This window comes from Cyanistes caeruleus, chromosome Z, assembly GCF_971803275.1.
Source record: "Cyanistes caeruleus chromosome Z, bCyaCae1.hap1.1, whole genome shotgun sequence".
Lineage (NCBI taxonomy): Eukaryota > Metazoa > Chordata > Aves > Passeriformes > Paridae > Cyanistes > Cyanistes caeruleus.
Genome location: NC_141732.1, coordinates 22530821 through 22547254, shown reverse-complemented (window position 1 = coordinate 22547254; position 16434 = coordinate 22530821).

Sequence of the window (16434 nt, the reverse complement as noted above, 5' to 3'; positions counted from 1 at the left end):
CAGGGAGAGTCCCCAGGGGACTGAGAGACATGTGGGAAGGGGAGGGGAGAGGGGAAGCAGCGCATGACTCTATCTGCCATAATTTGCCCTGTTTGTTCCCCTGAGTTCTTGAAAGGGAATGTAACGGAGCCCTCCATGACCTCAAGCTTTCACCTAAATATTTAATAATGATTTATACTACTGTTATGTTGATTAAGACTGAGTAAATATACATACTACGCATAAATTATTTCATTCTAAATCAACGCTCACTTTTTTTTTTTTTTTTTTTTTTTTTTCCCTCGGTAATGATCATCATTAGCCTGGAATGTTTCTCATGCTTATAATTTTTTAATAAATTGAAATTATTTTTATTTCAAAATAATCCCCACATGCCCCTGTGTAATTTTGAATATTAATTCATTCCTATTCCCATATCTGTGACAATCCTGCCTGAAGTCATTTAGGCTCATATGAGAAGGATCAGATTTTATTCTTGAACAAACTATAGAGTCTTTTATGCTTTTGATAGCAATGTATTTCAGCTTCAACACAAAATAATTGTCTAGACATCAATTGGTCTGCATAAAGGCCAAATTTCATGTGAGACTTCTTTCTCCATCACAAAATATGCATCTGATAGGCTGGAAATTATTTTGATATTTGGTTCCAACAGTGCAGGCTTGTACACATAACTAATAGACATCTCTTTCATGTTCGCATTTTTATCATATTCCCCTACTGTCTTTATTCCCACACAGTTACATTGCAAGAAACTGCTCCCTGATATTTAAGAAAAAAAGGAAGTACTGAATGTCTTAAGCAAACTTACGTCTCTGCAAAAATAGCAACTATGATGTGTCAGCCTCAAATAACATCATCAAGTAATTTTCTGAGTAATACTGATAATTCAGCCTCAAAATGGCATTTTTTCAACTTCTACACAAGAAATCATAATGTTTGGAGTTGTCATATGAATATGTATTATAAAGCTTTAGTACCTCAATGTCTGAATGTATAAATATGAAGAGCAGAGAAGAAAAATAAAAATGCTTTAAAAATAAGCTCAACTGATTGAAAACTCTGGCTAGGAATTTCTGCAGTGTATACTGGGATTGCACAGTAGCAGTGAGCCCAGGATGCTGAAGATGTACCATTAGTCTTTAGCCATGTAATCTCAGTTTGAGACTGTCAGCAGCTCTTAATATACCCTATCACAGGATCCTCCTATAACGTGTAGAACAGGCTTGGTGAGTAGAGACACAAAAAAAACCAAAAAAACCAAAAAAACCTGCAGCTCACAGTTCTGGCTTCACTGCAAGTGATAGTAATTATCTTCATTGTTTTCTTTAAGCTCAGTCACAGGGTAGGACAGTGAGGGCTGGGGAAGAAGGCTTTAAGCAGAAACCTGAACATGAGACAGAGCGAGACAGCATAAAAACAACGCTTTTGTGGCAGTGTCTTTTGTTCTAAGCACGTTTCTGGTTAATTTTAAGAAAGGCTGATATAGCACTCAGCCATCTAGAGGAGGTATGCTCAGGTTGTGCAGGAGTGGAATTGGCCAGACACCAGCCTAAGGGCAGGTTTCTACAGCACAGGAGATTATCCAAATCACTGGTCCATTAGGAGCATTCTAAGCTTCAGAGGCCAATGGTGCTACAACTGCTGCTCACTTATCCTGCTCCCTGCTGCAAAACTCAGCAAGGAGGTCCTTCCCCAATGCACTGCTGCTGTGTGAGGGCAGATTGCCTCTTCTGTCTGCAAAGGGCGGGCAAGGTCACACTTGACCTTGACACTTGACACTTGACCTACCTGTCTGGTGTGCCACCCCCAGCACTCAGAGCGGGTCTAGCCAAATTTATCATGGCAGATGGGTGATCTGTAAGACAATTGTACTGCTCCAGCATTAAGATGACTGAACTCCAGAGCGTGCAAAGTGTTGTGCTGTCAGTCTTAACTCAGAGTGAGCAGTCTCTGCTCACATCACAGTAACCGTGATGGGCTGGGTGTTAGCTCATTTTCAGAGTTCCTATTTTAAAATTGCTTTCATAAACTACATTTTGGGGTGGGTGGGGGAGGGGGGGGAGGGAAGGGGGAAGGATGACAAATTGGGGGAAAAGGATTTGTCTCTCCATGCAAGCCTAAGCACCAAATGAGACATCCTCACCCTCACCAAAAACCAAAAGTATAGGTCAGAATCGGAGCATCCTCATGCTTCAACAGTTGTGATCCCACACCCAGGGCTTCAAGTCATTCACAGAGGAAAAACTCAGTAAATTAATCTTAAAGGAAACCTGTAGTAATTTTTCTCCAGTATTGGCTCTCAAATGGATCAGTTCTGTCCTGTGGAACTTCTGTTCTCCTCAGCTTTTTTAAAAGCAATCTCCTATATATTTTAGATTCAGTCTGTTTTTCACTTGTACAGAAGCTTATCACATATGAAGTATTGGCTAAAGTAAGAAAAATCAGAGATTCGGCAAGAGAGTTGTAAGCATTTGTATTTTACTTCACATTTGGGACAGACAAAGTGCATGTATATGATTGGTTACTGTGGCTCTGCTGATGTGCACTAATTCGTTGAGCTGCAGTAAACTTAGCATCTGTCTGAGCCCTGAGGGTTTGTCTACACACAAAAGTTGTTGTGTTTAACCATACCATTAAAGTGCAACACAGCCCTCAAGGACAGATGCAGTCAGTTTGATATAAAAGTATGTAAACCCACAGAACTTGGCCCTGCAAGAGAACAGCAGTAAGCTAAAGGTATATAAAGTATCTTTATACCTTAGTATAACATTACCTATAGGAGAAAACACCAGTGTATCACCACTTCGTGCAATTAAGTCAGGGGAAATACTCTGCAGAAACCAGGCTTGAAGTAATATAGTACCATTACTGCTGTTAAAATTATAGCTGAACACATGTTTCAAATCATTCCACGTCTGTGGTGTGTGACATTCAGCAGGGAAAAAAATCACCCAGACTGCACGCAGGAAAAGTGTGTGGGGTGGGAGGGAAACACATACAAATGGTAAAATGCCACCAAGAGTCTTGTGTAAGAGATATTAAACCTTTCTGTTCAAGTAAGAAATGGTGCATTAAAAATTCAAGAACTGGAGAACAGGAAGGAATCTGAATAAAAAATTCAGATTAATTGAGCAAACAGTCAGTTGCTAAGCTTTCTGTATTATGTGTTCATTTGGTAATTCATGACAATTAGGTGACTTTAGGAAGGTGGAAAGTATCACAGTAACTTGATAGCTGGCAAACAAGTTTATCTGTAGCTCTTGTAGGACCCTGATTTGAGACTTGGAACCCATATAATAATGCATTCACTGTTTTAAAGAGGAGCAAGAGAAAACATGAGCCTTGCACATGCATTGGTAGAAAAAGTTTGATATGAAATATACATTATATGCTGAATATAAGCATAGAGTGTGGTCTATGAGGAAATTCTTTGCGGTAAAGGGACGGCATTGCTCCTGGAATGGATAATAAATTACAGACCATTTCTTTTGGCATGATTTAGAATATTTATTGCAAATATCTGCCATAACATAATCTGCTGTGTGACACAAACTGGTAAAATGTGTGGGGCATATTCTTTTGTCCTCTGAGGAAAACATGAAATCTGAATTTCAGTGTATAAAAAGGTTTCTGTAAATGACAAAATGACAGCCACTGTTAAAGAAAAAAATGACCATACTTCAGTGGTAACACGTGATTTTGTTCCTTTTCACTTCCATGACATAACAGAGCCTCTGTGGGTTGCTTGGTGAGGTTTTGGTAGCAGGGGTGTGTGAGAGACTGGAATGTTAAGGGTCAGGAGCTCAGACAGTGGGCGCTCTGCTGAGGCCAGGTTTGCCAGGGGGTTCCCAGCCAGAAGGGAGGAGGAGAGGTTTTGGGGGTGCAGTGAAACCTCTGATCTCTGTAAGGACAGCCCAGGTGCGGAGGGGTGGGCACCCACCGCCGCAGGGTGACCGTGACAAACCAATCTTTGCTCAGTAACTGGAGAGGTTGTGAGCCAGATGGGGGAAAAGAAATAGACCCTGTGGAGATAGAATAGTGCTTTTTATCATGCAAGTGTTCTCCCTCACACAAACAGGCTCAGGTGTAAAACTACCTCCTGGGAGATTCTCCACAGGGAGAACCCTGTGGGACCTTGGCATTCTAACACAGGCCTGGGGGTTTCGGTCCCTTCTGACCAGGCACAACCTGCTCAGCCACACTGACCTGAGAGGCAGCTTAGGAGGTATCATAAACCATCAGAGACCCCCCCAAGCACCCCCAGATTCATTTCTGAGGCCTTCCACCAGAGGACTGTGATGCACAATGTTGCAACAGCCTTGAACTCCCCTAAGGGAGGTACCTGGGCATTCCCACCTGGGCATATTAATTAACACATGAATTCTGTGTTTCAGGCACTTCCCCTACCCCAGATAGATTAGGACTGAGATCATCACCTCACACAATTGATATCAGAATTGAAACAATCAAGTCTTGTCACTGGATTCATGGGTGGTGACTGTGTATCTTTCAATTCTAATCCCTTCTTTCTGCTTCTTTTCCTTCTTTATGTTTTAAGTGTTATTTTTATACTTTCCTATTGCTATATTTCTATAGATAATAACCAAAATAGCTAGATACCCCCTTTCCATTGCAAACAAAACTGTTCTAAAATCAGTGCAAATATATTGGATGGATGGATGGATGGATGGATGGATGGATGGATGGATGGATGATAGATAGATAGATAGATAGATAGATAGATAGATAGATAGATAGATAGATAGATGAAAACATCATCCATTCAGTGTCATTTCACTCTAGTCCACCCCAGGGGATCTATTAACAAGAACCCCAGGCACCCTTGCCTTCAGGGACGGGTTGTAACAGGCCAGCTTCTGTGAGAAGACACCAGAAAACACCAGAAGGTGTTCCCATGTTGGACAGAAGGAGGTCCAGATGACTCCAGGGTGGACCAGCTGCTGACCAAAGCTAAGCCTGATAAGCCTATCCATGATGTTGGCCTCACCTGTGTAGTAACATATTTAAGGAGTGGTAAAAAATGCTGCACAATGGCATCTGAGAGAGAAGAGGGAGAAAATGTGAGTGAAGTCCTGCAGACATCAAAGAGGGAGCAGGAGGAGGTGCTGCTGGTGCCAGAGCAGAGCTCTGCCCCTGCAACCCATGGAGGTCCATGGTAGAGGAGAGATCCACCTACAGCCCCTGAAGAATGTTGCAGCAGGTGGATGTGCCCTGAAGGAGGCTGCAGCTCACAAGAGATCAGTTTTTTTGGCAGATGTGACTCTGGAGGGGACCCACGCTGGACCAGACATTCCTGAATGGCTGCACCCCATGGTAAGAATCCACACTGGAGAAACTCTTGAAGAGTCCCACCCTGTGGGAAAGACCCACTCTGGAGCACTTTGTGAAGGTCTGTGTCCCACAGCAGGTACCACTTGGGGAGGAGTGTGAGGAGGAAATGGCAGAGATGAAGCAGTGTGAGCTGAGCACAAACCCTGCTCCTCACCCTCCCACACTGCTGGAAGGGAGGAGGTAGAAAAAGCGGGAGAGAAGCTGAGCCTAGGAAGAAAGGTAGGAGAAGATTTTTGAGTTTTATTCTTATTTCTCACTATATTAGTCTGTTATAATTAATTGGTGATGTATTACATTAATTCCTGTAAGTGGAGTCTGTTTTGCTAATGACAGTAATTAATAAGTGTCCTTAGCTCAACTCATGAGCTCTTCACCACATTTTCTCTCCCTGTCCTGTTGATGGAGAGAGAGTGATAGAGCAGGCTAGAACATTAATGGACAGCTGACAAGCCAACCAAGGTGAATTCACCACAGAGGGAGTAGTAAAGTAGTAAAGGATGTATTCTCATACAATTTCACTTTTTTTATATTAACAACTTCCTCAAATAGTAAAATACCACTCAAGTGTGACACAAGCAATAGACCCTACATAACTACCTCTGTAAAGAAGAGCCTTCCTCAGCCTTTTAGAACCAACTTTTTCAGAGCACAAGCATCCATGTGCTGATTTCATTTTGTCATAAGATACTTAGTTTTGTCATTATATTTCCAAATTTCAAAATTCCCTCTAGTTCTTCTGTACCAATATATTCAGCATTATTAGAATAGTACAGATTCATACCCAAAACCAAAAAAAATTTACAGCACAGCAGTATCAGGGCACGCTGTGGGAGACTGTTCCCAGAAGAGTGATGCACCAGTGCTTTGTGCTGATTGTGCAGATACACACATGCACTGAATCAATGGAGTGGACATTTTCCAGACATATTACTTCCAGAAATAGTTATTTGCTGGGCATTTCATAAGGATGAAAGCAGCTACAGCCAAAACAAATATCTGATTGTTACACCAGTGTGGAACAGGCAGTACCTCTTCAGGCCTTTTATTATTGAAAGAGAGAAATATTGGGAAGAGTGTTAAATTACTGGGCATTATCTCTTCTGGTGGAACTTCTCATATCCCTGAAATTAAGAGGGACATATTGACAATGGCGTATCTGTAGAGTTTGAAGCTTCTGTAATTCCAGCTTACTTTAGGTGTTTCAAAGCCTGTCTACTTACCAGTACAGGCCTTCAACCCCAGCCTAGAACAAAGAGGTAGCCTGGTGTTTCCTTTTGTCTGTAACCTGTGACACTTTCTGATACTCAGGATATGAAGAGAAAATGGCCTTCCAGTCATCCCTTGTGCTTACCTCTCCCAGCCTTAAATATGCCTTCAGTACAGTCCTCTGTAAGAAGAGCTGCACAGAAGGAGGTGTAGGTGGTAACTGTACGGGGCATCATTCTCACATGATCCAAGTGGCACTGAGGAGAAGAAGGTGCTCTGAAGTTTGTGCAAAGTGAGCCCAGCTTCCCTGCAAACCATCCTAGCACCTGGTGTGAATTCCTTCCTAGGTGGCCACAGCCCACGTTACCCTCACTGAACCAAGTATAATTCATATGAGGAAAACAACTGATCATGTACAAACTCACACACTGGCTCAGCCATGCAGTAAAATGCAGTAACACAAAAAGTTTCAGATTTCATGTGGTAGAACATTATTTTACCTCACCTTTTAAATAACCACACATAAAATCACCCATCAGTGATGCATAATGCATGCATGGTAACTCAGTCTTGTATCTTATCCAGGTGTTTGTTAGGTCTGATGTATTCTTTGGTGTGTGCAGATATATGTGAACTTTTTTTTTTTCTTCTTTTACTGTTTTTACATCTATTTATGCTAAGTGAGTTAAACTCTTTTAAACAATAGCAAAAGAAGAGCCAACTCCACAGATCTGAACAACCTGTACACATTAAAAATGCAATTTCACCAAACACTTGTGGCTGGTTGATTATAGACACCGTTGCTGCACTATGGCACACAAGATAACCACAACCCAGTAGCTGTATCTTTCTATTTTTAGCTCATTTTCATTAAAATTTCTATGTTAAGTGGTTTTGATAATAATAAAAAATTGTGCATTTTTGATGCATATCACACAATGACAACACACTGACCACACAGCAGAGCAAGGCACTTCAGCTGTAAAATTGCATTTCATGTGAGAGCTCTCAGAAAACATAAGTTTATACAATGTGTAGATAACATATGGGCCAGTAATAAGGCCATCAGATATAATAAATGGTATAAAACATGCAGGCATCTGGGGTGGGGTCCACAGTTTTGAATTATGTGTTTTCTACCCCATACCTAGGGAGTCAAAATCCCTCAGGAGGACAATCTGGACACCTTGTAAACCGGGCAAGTGTCCTGGGGTGATAAGTGTCCTTGATTAGGGAGTCACCGTGACACCCGTGCTAGGGCAGCAGGCAGGCCTCTCCCCACGCTCCAGCTCTGGGCCTGGTGTTACTGAGCAGGTGAAACTGTGCTTGTGTCTTGTTGGAAAGCAGTGAGGAACGAAGAAGTCCTGCCCCTCCCTGTAACTTATTGTTTCCTACTCCTTGTAAGAGCTTGGAAACTTTCTCAGCACAGTACAACAGTGTCATTCCCGTGCTGAATGCCTCAGCTATCAAAGAGGTGACGTGGTGCAATGCAGAGACAGGGACCCTGCGCTTTCACCAAGCACAGAGCTCTGCTGTTGCAACTCACAGCCTCCTTTCTCTTGACTAGAAGTCTGGAAGACAATGAGGAAAATCATCATTCTTCTTTCTTGCTTTGGATACACAGGAGTGGGAAAGTGCAGGCGAGCTTTCTCAGGCTGTGAGAAGGACTGAACCCAAGTCTCCCACAAGTTGACTGAATGCTTTTGTTATCCAGTGAGTGGTGGCTGCTCCTTTCTTTCTTGAGACAAACGAATTGACCACGTCAGCATTTAGATGAGAATCTGATCCTGACAACAAGGAGCCACGTATATTTGGAGGGTAGCACATAGGTGGGCTCATGCGTGGTACCAGGCAGAGACTCAGAGCTCAGCACTGAGAGCTGCCAAAGCATCTCTGAATCAAAGCTCTTTTAAGACTTTTAAGTCAAAGAAGGATATGCCCAGGGCTAAAATTGAAAGACAGTATCTATGGACCTCAGTCTTACACTTTTGTGGCGTAGCTCCACTCTAGCTCTACTTTAGCCATGAAATCCCTTTATTTGGCATAGATCATGCTTTCATCTTGACACAGATAATTAGATCTTTCAGTTAGGATGAACTAGTAGACACAAGCACTGATTTTTTTCAGATATTTGACCTTTTAAAAGTAAGATTTTAAAAAACAAAGTAGAGAGTATGACATGTTTTTATTACATTTTATGTTTTATATGCATACTGAAACGTATCAGGAACTCTAGGACAAAAGTAACCCCTGATGTCTTGGTGATGTTGTAGCCATTTCCCTTCCAAAATGGGGGATGTCCACTAACAGATACTCACTGAAGAAAGAGTCTATGTCAAAATAGGCACATATAGGGAAATATTTATTGTTCCTTAAAAAAAAATAAATGGAAGGGAGCAAAAAATTGTTCCTCATTGACAGTATTTTTAAACTGTCTCCTCAGTTTTATTCAAATTATTATTATTTTCAGCACTTCAGTACTAAAAATTTTGCAGGCTTGAAGCAAAACATTATATACAGTGGGAAATAGCAGCTACATAAATAATTATTAGTAGACTAAAAATAACTTACCCATGAATAAATACATGGTTAAAAAAAAATAAAAGAACATGCAATGACTAGAGCTCTATTTATTAATACTTTCTGGCCAAAAAGCACTTGGAAATAAATTGGCAGAAAACCAAAGCTCCCTGCAAGTACAAGAAAACAAAATTAACGCAACCTTGAGTTAATTTTAGCTGTGAATAGTTAAAAAAAAAAAAAAACAAAACAAACAAACAAACAAAAATCCAACCCAAACTCTTTATTTCAAAATGTTTTTTATTTCTTCGCTGTGTACTTCTCATCCCACTTGAAGACAAGTATTTGAAAAACCTTTATCAGCAAAATTCTTTGGGGCTACTTAATATTTTCAAAGAGAAACACTTAGATTACACACAAGATTCATAATTGCAAACTAGAATTGCAATGTTCAATCAATTTTTGTCACTTAGAGCAATTCTTGTCTAAAGAGCCTCAAACACTATCAGTGGTTTTTGTTCTGTTTGAATCTCAGTCTTATGTGTGCTCCTATGCACTTTCAAAACCTTACTACAACCAGAGAGGCAGAAAGCTAATCTTTTCTGTCAACTTTGTGCCCTCCTTCTCTGGAGGCACTTTTGAAAGTTTATTTATATATTTTATATCGTATGATTATAAAAATTGCCTGAGTTGGTCAGAATTTCTCGCCTGTTTTCGCTAAGATGAGCCAAAAGTTATCTCCTAGAGACATGCCTTCAGACGCCAGAAGAGACATCAGACATCAGAGCAAAGCAAGGATACACTTAGTCTTCCCCTAAATCTTTTCTAGGTTCTCAGAATTTGTAGCTTTACTGTAGGTTTACTGAGTCAGGAATGATTTTCCACAGTTTAGAAGGCTTCAGGTATTCACCTTCCATTAGCTAGTTTAATTTTCATTAAAAATGAAATTAAATGTTTGGTAGGAAATGTTAGGTTTCACAGGACCCTGTGGTGAAGAATTTCCACCGTGTAATTACCCATAGTGTGTGCAAGATCCACCTCCTCTGATTGTCCTGACTTGTCCTTTTCTGGATATTTTCTAAACCTAAAACAAACTTTCTGAAAGCAAAAGAAAATAGACCCACTACAGAGTTACATGACAGTAAAATTCTTTTCTCTGCATCCTTTCCTAATACTTGCCAAAAGTTAGTGTGGTTTTTTGATCACTAAGTATATTTTGTCATGAAACTTTCTGTTATAAACTGAAGTCCAAGTCCTGACTCATTACTGTCAGCTCAGACCATTTATTTTATATCTTTATGAACTCATGGGGGAAAGGAGAGAAAGGCCATGTCCTGTGTGCATCAGTCTGTATTTACCTTGCTAAATTTAATCTGTAATTTTCATCCTCAAGTGCACAGTCCCACAAAGTTCTTCCACCGTTCCGCACGCATAACTCCATCATTACTTTCCCATGCCCAATGGTTTTGCCATCAAAATTTGTCACCTCTCTATACACCCTTGCCAAATCAGAGAAGTTTCCTAGGTCTGTGGCAGTCAGCTGTCAAGCACATCTGCACAGTCATGCAGAAAAGGAAGAAAAGCCACAGAGATAGCAGAGCTACAGAGGAGAACAATGAAACAGTCACAAATTTCAATTATTTCTTCATGCATTAATTGGAGTCTAGATTCCAGGAGACTGACAAAGGAAATACAAGATAAAATCACTCTTTTGGAAAAAGTCATCTCTAAGCCATGGTTTTGTTCATGAAATAAAATTCCTGCAAGGCACATCAGCTGATAATATTTTAATGGGTTTAGATTTTAATACAGTTTAACCAAGTCACACTTAAATCAATTTAGAATCCCTCTAGCAGACTTAAGTGATTGAATACATCACAAAGTAGCTGCTTTGTTATTACTTTCATAGCAGAACTGCTAAAGCAGATTACAGGTATTGCTACTATGCACACTTGTCTAGAGCACATAAGAAATGAGACAACTCAGCATTGTCCGCAGAAATAGTGCATAGATGCACAGCTGTCTTTCAGAATGCTACATTGTGACAGGAGGCAGAAATGTTCTCCCAATTATTCATTACTTTTTGTTTATTTACATGCTAATATGCTAACACACCGTCAGGCACCGTTCAGAAATGCTGCTGTACTTACCACAGTCAGACCCTCCCTCTAGCAAAGCAGAGCCAGCCTGTGAGCTGTGTGTCTTGGGTCAATAAATTCTGACGCTGCTGGACACATGGACATGGGGAGGATGTGTGCCTCTTGCTAATGCCTGGCTCCCTGAGCTTCCCAAAGTCAGCCCACGGAAGGATGGCATAGAAGGTACACAGACTAAGAAATTCCCAAGCTGTATAAAAGTACTATCACAAAAACGGTGCCACAAAAAGTGTTCCTTGGAGCAGTGCCTGGCACACAACCTGCAGATAACAGAGCATGAAAATTGATGGGGAGGGACATAAGCAGGAGCAGCTGTGGTCCAGAGCAATTGGTTTGCACCACAGGCATTTTTTCATCACTCCAAAGCTGTGGCACTCCAACGAGGAAGGGATAGTAAAAGTCTCCAGGGCTATTTAAAATTTTGAGGAACTGTTCTGGGGTACTCTTGTTTTTTCTGCATATTAATGCAACCTTTTCCTGGCAGCCTGTGGGCCATATAATACATTCTGCACTCCCTCTGCAAGCATGCCATACCAGCTGGTTCTGTTTTCATATTTCAGGTGGCACCTGATGTGTGGCCTGCCAAAGGCTCCTGAAAGGTTAAGCTGGGCTTTGACAAGGGAAGCAACCTCATATTAATCATTCTCCCAGTTTTTCTCTCTATACCCTGCTGTCAGGTTTTAGCACTGAAATAACAGCATAATTGAAATGCATATAGACTAGATAGAAATTTGTAAAAATACCTATTTTCTTTTAGTTCTTTAAGTTTACAAATAAATGCAAGAACACTACATGACTTAGAAAACAGCTAGTAACTTTGGACCAACTTGTGTCATGGGAATGCATGCCCACTGAAAATTAAACAAACATTTTCTAAGGCCACCTTACTTTGCTGCTGTGTACTCTGAAGCCAACAGCCAGTTGTGCACGCTGCCACCAAATGCAGATTATCGTTTGAATTATAGCAGTAGACAAAACATCTTCACTAAAAGCTGTTCAGGAGGTCATCAGTCAGAACCTAATCCTAAATTGCCAGAACATTGGTTAACCCATTGTGAATTTTGTGATAGAAAGTTGTGGGTTGTCAGTGAAGTAAAATTTGAGGGAGTTTCTTTAAACACAGTGGTCCTGGGAGCAGTGAGGAATCACAGGTGACTATACTGGGAGGAATGCTGCCCTCTCTGTCCCCTCCTATAGTATGCCCATTGTTGATAAAGGCTGTCTTCTTTCTGTTGGTGTTCATTGTGGAGAGAAATGCACTAGTTATTTACTGGTGAAAATGAGATGGCAGTAACAAGCAATGGAAGACAGTGTTGTTTTTCATTTTGCATTGATGCCCCTCTACAGAGGCATGCATTTCTCATATTATTCTTCTCAAAGACTTTATTGTTCTGGCTTCCTGTTACAAGTCAAGCTGGTGATGGCAGACTCATGAAATCCCATTAGCATACTGAGAGCAGTGTATTACAGTACCAGGCAATAGAATAAATGCAGAACAATAAGTATAATAGGGAATGCATTACCCCAAAATGGAACAGCAGCTCTGTACTCAGTACCAGTTCCATGAAGGTGCCTTCTCACTGCTTGAAAACAAACAAACAGCATTTTTAGGGTTCAGTTGCAATGTCAAGTAAAATCTGGGTAGTTTAAACCGAGGAAAACAGATGCCAAAGGTGTTATGCTACATGTCCAGGTGCAACCATCTATCTCTCCCTGTTCATGGACTCTAGTTTTAATGTTTTTTGAATTTTAGACACAAAGAGCTTATTATTTTTTTGATATAGAGCTATAACTGGACCCTGTAAACAACTGAACTTACTTTAGAGTCTTATTCTTTGCTTGCCTGGCATCAATGGCAAGCATGGGATGTCAGCCTTCAGGTTTAAAGACAGGTTGTCTTTAAAAGAGCCAGTGCTTGTGGAGCCCGAACTAGAAGGAAAATGGCTAGTTTGTAGCCAGTCAAGCAAAAGCCTGCTATGGATGAGCAAGAAGACAGCTGGCACATCGACATGAAATAATACCTCAGTAATGCTGGCAGTTCTCAGGGACAGGCCTGTCCTGCAGTGGCCATAAGGGTCAGGAAGTAAAGGTAGGTACAGTAGGCAACTGCAAGGCCCTTTTGGGGAAAAAGGGACAAACTGACTAGGATAAGGAGCAATTCTGCAGAGGAATTGACACTTACCTTTACCTCAGACAAGCACTGGAAGCGTCTCTTCAAAGATGTGGATTCCCACTGCCTGTGACATACTGGTGTGTCAAAGGTGGGAAAGAAGGGTTTTTTTCCCCCAGTTTTTCTAGAATGAAAAGGATGATCAGTCTGAAAGACTTTTAAGAAAAGCTGTCAAACACTATAAAAAAGCAAACCAGATTATGTATTGGCATACTGTTTATAATGACTAATCACTTTCTATTTTAAATATAGGTTTTAATTCTAAAAACTGAAAAGAGAGAGTTACGATTTTTTTTTTTTTTCATGAGAGTTTCTGAGTTAGTAACTTGCAATGATATTGTGATATGGACTATAATTTTCTCACAGAAATGATCTACAGGGTCTCTTAGACCAACAGGTCTACTGTTAGTTCTGGGCACTCTCTTTGCAGATGAACAAAGGAGTAAAATATTAAATGAGAACCTCACAGTGGAGACTTCTACTAAGACAAACATTTGCATGTTTAGTTGTGTGGCTGAATACAGCTGAAATGCATTGGCATGGGTCTCAATGCTAGCTCATGCTACTTGGTGTATTCTTCTGCCATTTCCTTTGTAAAACTCAAATATTAAATGGGGAAAAGCCAGCCTGAAAACCAAAACAAAAGAGGTGATAGTGTGCTATATTTTGTTTCATCTTTCCAAATAGGTTAGGCCTGCTCTGACATGAGGAAAAATAAAGTCTTCGTAAACTAGGCCAAAGATGGGAATGGACAAGGATCATGAACATCTTCAGAAGCTTAGGAGAAAAGTTCCATTCAGGAGTTCAGACTAAAGCTGGACAAGAGTTTGAAGTTAAGAGAGAAAGCTGACACCCAGAAAAGCATCTAGAGGTTCTAGTTTCATTTAAGCTTTCATGCAGCACTGCCTTGCCACACAACCATGTCAAACCGCAGACAGGCCTCATTATGTGAGCAGGAAGGAACTTGTTAGGATTTCCCACCTTACAGTATCAAAGAAGATGCCCATTTGAGTTTTGTGTAGAAACACAGAACATAGAAAGGACAATTTTGGTTGTCAAGAATAGATAAGCATGCAAGAGATATTTTAAATCACATAGATCCACAAAATCTCTGCTTCACCTAGTACTGCATAACACACGCCAAAGGAAAAACTCCTTCCTCTTAAAGTGGAGACCATTCAGTTTAACAGATGAAAAATGGAATTGACCCGCAGGATGGGAGCACGTGAAGTCACCAACATAACCACTAAATGCTGCTCTAGAATCTATAAACTCCATTTGCTCAGCAACACGTGTTCAGGAAGATTCAAGAATAGTTATCTTAGCAAACACAGCATCTGTCCCTAACTCCAAAATAAATGCTGAAGTATTCTTAGCTACAGAAAACTACAAGAAAAGAAATGTCATGTTTCATTTTGATAACTCCTTAATTAAGAGGTGGGGGGGCGTTAACAATGTTTTTCAAAGAAAAGCCCCTAGTTATCCATCCAGTGTGGAGATATTCATATATCCATGCACAGTGTGAGAGGAATGTGCTAAAAATGTCGTAGCCACAGGGCAACTGCCCTTTGCACCATCTTTGGAATTACCAGAAATTGTGTAATTGTTTTTTCTCGCTATATTACTGTGTGCATGCATTAGTTGCCATGAAGACCTATGAAACAGAAATTATTTCATGTTCACCTACCTGCTTCAAATTAACGCCCTTGTAAGAGTCTTCTCAAATAATCTTGAAGTTGCTTCATTTCAGGAAGTGCAGATGCAATGCAAGGGACTGGGTGAAATGATTTATCCCTCAACTGCTTGAAAGTTCCCTTTCCACACAGTGGGCTCATGCTTTCTAAATTGTTCATGGTCATTGTGAGATGAGTCCTGGAAACTTTACAGTTGTACATGAAGAAATATATGCATTTTTTCACACTAATCTCATATTTTTCAACAGTAATGAGTGGCATAGAAACTGGTCCTGAAAGTTCAGTTTCAGATTAAACTAACCTTTGAAACTGAGTGTTCATTAAAGTTTAAGCTTTCAAAATACATGTGTAGCATAAAAAATGAAATTATTTATGTGATACACAATATTTGATGTGAGAAAACCATTAACAAATACTTTAATAAAGCACATTCATTTGTAAATCTCCATAAGAAAACATTATTACAGCAGTAATCCACACTGTAATACCTTCCCCTAGCAAAAAATACAAACTGGATGAAAATCATCTCAGATGTGTGTGTAAGTATACCTTCCTTTGAGCAGGAGCATAATAAGTTTTATGATTGAGCTTCATTTATAACTAGTCTGTAGAAGATCTCAGTCAAGCCATTGCTGCCCTGAAAACAGATGTGATTTTCCAAAGCTCTGCTTTTCAGATGTAGCCTTACTTCTCCTTCAGTTCTAATAACAGTACAAAATAATCTATTCCTCTTGGAAAAAGTAGATTAAAAAAATAGTCTGCAAGTCATACTGCTGACTGCCTGCACTGAGGAAATTTTGTCAGCTAGCCTAAGTACCTCCTAGTGTCCTGGTCAGATTGGGGTTTGGCTCTGTAAAACCCTACTGTAAAAAATGCTTCCCATCTCACAGACCATATGCTGGGATCCAGGATATCCTTTGGAGATCTAAGATGGTCTTTAGATGCGTAAATATAAATTGCAGTCCTTAGAAAAGTCGCTCAGCTCTTGCGTAAATCTGGAAAGGGCTTGATTTTACAGCATTACAGTGACTTATGGCTAACATTTGGTCATTCCTAAAACAATTGGGAAGCCCTGGCAGTATGACACAGCACTGTCAGTCTCATGTGCAAGCCCCACTGATTTCAACTGTCCAGATCTTAACCAGTGTCTTAATACAATCCAAACCGTGATACCACATTTTCCAGATGGGGTGCTGCAAAAAGCATGGCCATTGTATGGCCCTTAAATGTGCCAGATGATGGAGAACATACACCACTGTTCCTGCTATTATGGAGAATCTATTTCAGTTTTCATCCCTGCTTGAGAAGATCCTAAACTGTATATCTGATCCCA